At 35.8% G+C, this 7,054-nt stretch overlaps 2 pseudogenes; both read left to right on the top strand.

The window, feature by feature from the left end:
* Positions 1–855: 855 nt before the first annotated feature.
* LOC116109119 lies at positions 856–2,290 on the top strand (annotated as a pseudogene).
* Positions 2,291–4,638: 2,348 nt separating this feature from the next.
* Positions 4,639–6,216, top strand: LOC116109150 (annotated as a pseudogene).
* The last annotated feature ends 838 nt before the right edge of the window (positions 6,217–7,054 follow it).

The following is a 7,054-nucleotide window of genomic DNA, read 5'->3' as shown; positions in this document are numbered from 1 at the left end:
TCCTGGCGGACAAAGAGGCAGAAAACGTATCTCTTTCCTCAGCAGAAGCCGAATATAGAGCCATGACAGGTACTTATTGTGAATTATCCTGGCTACGTTCATTATTGAAAGATTTGAGAATATTGCATCCGAAGCCAGCATTGTTATATTGTGATAACACAGCCGCCTTACATATAGCTGCCAATCCCTTTTTCCATGAAAGAACCAGACATATAGAGATGGATTGCCATTTTATTCGTGACAAAATACAAGATGGTTCAGTTGTTACCAAACATATTGTCTCAACAAATCAACTTGCAGATGTGTTCACCAAGCCATTGGCAAAGGAAGCTTTCTCAACTATGATACGCAAGTTGGGAGTTCTTGACATTCACTCTCCAACTTGAGGGGGAGTGTTGAGAAGGAAAGGCCAATGGCATTCATTGACAAATATATTATATTAATTGTATATTTATTTAATTGACAAATATATTATATTAATTGTATATTTATTTAATTGCCTTTTATACTTAGACTACCTAGAATAGATTAGCATGATTGTAGGACACATTTGTTTTGTTGTCTTTTATATTTAGACTACCTAGAATAGACTAGCATGATTGTAGGAAAACTTTTGTATAAAGCTATTCCTCTTTATTCAATAAAATACAATTCAAAAGGCATATATTTTTCTCATCTTTTCAAGTTTTTGGCCCGTGAGATTAGTTTGAGTATCTGACTGCAACAAGACAAACCCCGATTTGACATGTTGGGTTAAAAAATAAGAAGAGCTATGAATTTTTATGTTTTTATACCCTTGATAAAATATCTCACTGTAAGTGGATAAGTAGCAAACTCCTCTAAACCACACGTCACATGTCGCAACAAGAAGAAGAAGATGCCATCAGGCAGGCAAATGCTGCCGTTTATCCAATGGTCCGGAAATCAGCTATCGAGCTGAACATCATGGACATCATCTTCGCCTCCAGCGACGGCGGCATTTTCATCTCCGTCCATATTATATTTTAAATCAATTGTCCCGCCTTGTGCTGTGATCAATTGATATCAACTAATAATCTTTATATGGAACATAATTTGTGTAATATCAACCAACTTTGTACAGTAGATGGATAACCAGAAATCACAACCCCTAGCTACTTAATATATAATAGTATCAACTCTATATATTTTATATAGCTAATTGTTAGTGACACATAGCACATACTCTAAAAACATGATTGTATCGCTCCATTTATGTTTCTTTTGTATCAATTCTATATCTTTAGGCTCAAAATCAAAAGATAAATAATTAAATTTGAAAAGTTGCTGAAGACTGAAGTTGGAATAATCACAATAATTGAGTTATTAAAATGAATTAGACACGTTTTATTATCTATCTACTGTTTGTTCTTTCAAAAGGCTTATAACTTATATATACTGGTTATCAGGTATCACTTAAATGATGCCATACTAGAAGGTGTGGAACCCCTTTTAGCAGGGCACATGGGATGAAAGCATTAGAATAGTACGGGAGTGATCAGTGGTTTGGTCGGACACTCAATCAGGGAATGTCTAGCCACACCACCTTGATCATGAAGAAAGTTACTGATATTTAGCAAGGATTTGAAGGCTTGAAATCGTTAGTTGACGTGGGTGGTGGAATTGTTATATTTAATCTTTGATATTATAATTTCCAGGTATCCTCACATTAAAGGTATTAATTTCGATTTGTCTCATGTTAAAGCTGATGCCCCTTCATATCCAGGTAAGAGACCATGACAACAATTAAATATGTGATCAATGCTGCCATAAATTAATTAACGTAGATAAATTGATGTTATGAGTCTGTGACTTAACCGAAAAGCTTGTGGTGATGCAGGTGTAGTGCATGTGGGAGGAGATATGTTTCTGAGTGTTCCGAAAGGAGGGGATGCCATTTCTATGAAGGTAATTAGCTCCACCATTTCTGGTAAATAATTTGATTGTTTAATATCTTTATAGAGTCGTCTGACCAATTCTTTAGTATCTTTAAGGAAAATGAAGTCAATCTCATAATATGTATAGGGCGCCTCAGACTTCATAGTGAATATCTTCTTTTCTCTTTGTATTATGTACTTAAAACCTTCCATTATTTGTTTTTTTTCTTCATAAAGTGCAGTGGATACTACATGACTGGAGTGATGAACACTGCTTGAAAATTCTGAAGAATTGTTGGGAAGCTCTTCCAAACTCTGGCAAAGTAATCATTGTGGAATTTATTCTTCTTGAGACTCCTGATAATAAGTCTTTCATCAAAATACCTGTGATCTAGGTCTCATTATGTTGGCTGCTCTCGTAGGAGGAAAAGGGAGGACGCTGAAGGAGTTTGAGGGTTTAGTAGTGAAATCCAGATTTTCCGAATGTGAAGTCATATGTTCTGCAAACGACTGTTGGGTTATGGAGTTCCACAAAATAGCATATTTAAGTCTTTAAAGCACCACATGTTATTGATCTTTGCAGGTCATTGTGTTGATTTTGATTGTGTTAATATTGTGAATTTGAGTTCTAGGGTGAAACAATATGTTTTAGTTTGATACATGAAATAATTTTATAAAACCTACCTAATAGTGATTTGGAAAATGAAGCCGTAACCCATGGCTTTTAATAAAAGTTATTTCTTGATTAATGTTCTTTTGAGCGGTGCTATTTGTTCCGCCGATGGTCTAAATCATCCCATTACTTAATACAATATCCCAATAAAATCTTTTGGAGTTATATTTAATTCTTACAATATGCAGACTAATTTCGCAAATATTCTTACCCTTTCCTAATCTCCAGAACTTGAATCGATTCAAAAGAAAAAAGAGAATTTGAAAGAAAAGTTCTTATTCCATACAAAAAGCAAATCAATTATCATCAATGAAATTAGTGTGACCAAACCTGGTCTTTCTGCTCGGAAACAAATGAAAAACAATTTGTTGGTCTGCAAGGTGCTCAGACTGCGGTTTGGGTTGATTTCCACCACAAATCTGGTCTTTTTGGTTGAAAATTAATGAAAAACAATTTTACACCAACAAACCTAACCAAACCTTTTTCCACTATTTTTCTTAATGTAATATTCATCTCTTTCTCTCTCTCTCTTCTTTTTTTTTTGGCTTGAAACCATAAATTAAGGCATGACATGTTGCCTAAGGGATAAACTACAAGGCGCAGGGGAGTCTATTTAATGGAAGGAGCTCTGGAGTCTAGTGATTTAAGGAACCGTACACAGTCAGTAGTGAAAACTTCTAGTGCATGAAAACTAAGACGGGCTAGAAGAAGGAGGTTTCGCAATAAGTTGGTTGTTGTGAGTGAATGCTGAAACGATATCATTCTGAGTATTAGTGGAACAGTGTCGTTTTGAGACAGCTCCAAGATGATCTTGACCGCTTATTCAGAGAAAATCTAACGGATGAAAACAAGCCACAAGTCAACAGTATAAAAGGATTGAGTCTTCATGCAAACGGTAGATCAAACGCAAGAAAGAGAGCTTGTTTTTCGTGTTCTTCGATATGTTAGGGTTCTTAATTTTCTAGGTCTGATTTTACTGGTAATCTATGGGTATCTTGAGTGGTTTTGGGTCAATCAGTCAAGGGAAGAACTTCTATGTTCTTCGTATAGGAATTTCCAAGTTAGAGTATTCTAGGGCAGATTACAGGTTTGAATCAGAGTTGTTTGATTTAGCGTTTTGGGCGTACTCTTGTAATCGTGACTGTAAGCGATTGTTCAATAATCATAGTGCAGCAAATTCCCTTTTCCGGAGTTCAACATGGATGTAGTTTGCTCAAATAGGGCAAGTGAACCATGGTAAAATCCAGTGTTGATTGGTTGTGATTTTCTTGTTTTTCTTTCTGGTTTGTGATTGTTTCTTGGTTGATTACATAACATTAGTCATTAACAGCGAATATCAAAAGGGTTAGCCGGTGTGAGTAGGTTCAAGTGTGTGTAGATAGATGTGTGGATTGATGGCTATTGCGTCAATTGGAGGGACTGTTGTTTGTGCATAGTATATAACATGGAGTAGATCTCTCTTCAGTCTATCTCACATCTTCACAGATAACTTTTTTTTTATTTTTTTTATTTTTTTTATTTTTTTATTACAGTTATGAAATCAAACGTGAGAAGCAGAGGAATTTTTTGCATTAAACAAACTTTACAGTAACAATAAACGCTCTTGGCAAATGATAACAAGTGAGTTAAGTAGGCTTCTATGTATTTCAAGTCAAGCCCTATTCTAGAATTTGATCCTGAAACCAAATTGTTGGGCTGCCGAATGGTTCAAACCCAATTCTAGAATTTGATCCTCCAAATTGAACTTCATTTATGTTTAGAATTTGTACTTGCACTTGTTTTAATTAAAATGAAATATTCAATAGGTCAAACATAAAGTTTATTAAAAAATTACAAATAGAACTGGAGACATTGGAAATTAAGTGTTTTATTTTTGAGTAAATCAAAACAATGAAAACTTCTAGGTGACTAAGAACTGATATTATAAAATCACAAATCACACAGCAGTATTAAAAGTTTTTTAGCAAGTTGGGTCAGGATTCGCAGATTTCGATGAGGTGGGAGTTGAGTGAAGTAGCTATAACAGGAAAAGTAGCTAACATTTGTAAGCCACATTTGACATGTCGCAAGAAGAAGAAGAAGTGGGCAAAGCTAGCCATCCGGTTAGCAAATGCTGCCGTTCTTCCAATGGTCCTGAAATCGGCCATCGAGCTGAAAGTCATAGACTTCATCTCCACCTCAGGTGACGGTGTTTTCCTCTCACCTTGGGAGATTGCAAGTAGACTCCCCACCAAGAACCCGGACGCACCTCTCATGCTTGACAGGATGCTACGGCTCCTGCTGAGCTATGATGTACTAAAATGTTGTGTTAAAAGAGGAGATAATGGTCAATTTGAGAGAGCGTACGCTGCTGCACCCGTTTGCAAATTCCTTGTTCAGAAATCAGAATCCGGATGGAAGGTCTGTTGGTCCTTTGTTCTTGCCGCACCATGACAAGGTCTTGATAGAGAGCTGGTACTATACTTATATATATAGTCATGAAATATTCACGTTTTGTTCTATCTATCATCTATGTACTGTTTGTTTTATCAGAAGGCTTATTTTTAGATCTCTGGTTACCACATCCTAGAAGGTGGAATCCCTTTTAACGGGGCATTTGATTACTACGGGAGTGATGAGAGGCTCGTCGGATTTTCAATCAGGCAATGTCTAGCCATGCTACCTTTATCATGAAGAAACTTATTGATGATTACAAAGGATTTGAAGGCTTGAAAGCGGTAGTTGATGTGGGTGGTGGAATTGGTATTAGTCTTGATATTAAGGACATTAATTTCGACTTGCTTCATGTTAGAGATGATGCCCCTTCATATCCGGGTAAGAGACCATTACATTACTAATTAAATATGTGATCGATGCCAAGGCAAGAACTCTTGATGATTCTTTGATGCAAATTGATGCAGCATTAACGTATACCAGCTAGCCATAAATTAATTAACGCAGATAAGTTAATGTTATTACTAAACCATAAAAGGGTTGTGGTGGTGCAGGTGTAGAGCATGTAGGTGGAGATATGTTTCAGAGTGTTCCGAAAGGCGGGGATGCCATTTTTATGAAGGTAATTGCTAATTAGTCACCATTGCTGGTATGATTTGGTTGGAATAATATCTATGTCTCAACATCTTTTACTCTGACGAATTCCATGAAGAAAGTTTCATAATATTTATGGAACGCCTGAGACATTATAGTGAATTATGCACTTAAAACCTTCCGTCATCTTTTTTCTTCATAATGTGCTGTAGTGATAGTTGTTTTTTTTTGATAAAATATTGAAACCTTGCAGTTGATACTACATGATTGGAGTGTGAACATTGCTTGAAAATTCTGAAGAATTGTTGGGAAGCTCTTCCAAACTCGGGCAAACTAATAATTGTGGAATTTATTCTTCCTGAGACTCCTGAAAATAGTCTTTCATCAAAAATTACCTGCGATCTAGATCTCTTTATGTTGGCTATTCTCGAAGAAGGACAAGAGAGGAACCTGAAGGAATTTGAGGTTTTAGCAGTCAAATCCGGATTTTCCGGCTGTGAAGTCATATGTACTGCATACAACAGCTGGATTATAGAGTTCAACAAAATAGTAGATTAAGAAAGTCCTATACCACCATGCATGTGTTAAATTTTGCTGTGGGTCATGGGCATGGTGGTGATTAAGAAGCTATTTGAGTTTTATTGTGTGTGTCAATGATTGTGTATTTGAGTTCCCAATCAAATAATATGGATTTCAGTTTAATGCTTGAACTTATTTAATCCCCCATCTTTGGAGGCCATGTTTGTGAATTATTTCAAGAAAATTTATGATGAGTAACCCATCTCCAGTACTTAACTACCATTAGTGAGCAATTTTATGCATCACAAAATAGTTTCACTGTTTTCAATTTTGAACAGTTTGTGAAAAAAACATGCTTATTTCTTAAATTTAATGTGGAGAAAATGAAACCTTTGTATTGTGGTCAAGTATCTAACAAGGAAGGTGCTTTTTGTTCGGCCAACAGTTGGGATTCTGAAAAGAAGTAAAGAACCGTTCAGTTGATCTGCTTAATTGTACTGCAGTTATAAACTAAAAGGAGATGAGAAAGAACAGATTGGTTGTTTAGCATAGGATGGTGATCTACAATAAGTTGGCATTGTCATTGGCTCCTAAAATTTAGGGACTTGAAGATAATAAAGAAGCTCTATTTCACCCTGTGGGTATTCTGTCCCGAAAGTTGAAGGTTGGGGATGTAGGTAGAAGTAATCTAGTGATAGGAGAACACCTGTGGAGAGATTGATTTTGCTTGTCACTGCAGCAATTCTGGAATGATTTGGGATACTTAGTAATACATATTTTCATTTTTTTTATTTAGATATTAATATTAATAAAAATATTATAAAACATAAATTATTTTTTTACCCCTATCACCTTAACCTTCAACCCGCGCCATGTCATTGTCGAAATCTTGATATTGGCGTCACCACTTGCAACTGAGGAAGCTCATCCAACCATCTAC

This window comes from Pistacia vera, unplaced genomic scaffold (assembly GCF_008641045.1).
Source record: "Pistacia vera cultivar Batoury unplaced genomic scaffold, PisVer_v2 Contig572, whole genome shotgun sequence".
Lineage (NCBI taxonomy): Eukaryota > Viridiplantae > Streptophyta > Magnoliopsida > Sapindales > Anacardiaceae > Pistacia > Pistacia vera.
The sequence above is the reverse complement of the archived record's forward strand: the minus strand, read 5'-3'. Positions and strand labels throughout refer to the sequence as shown.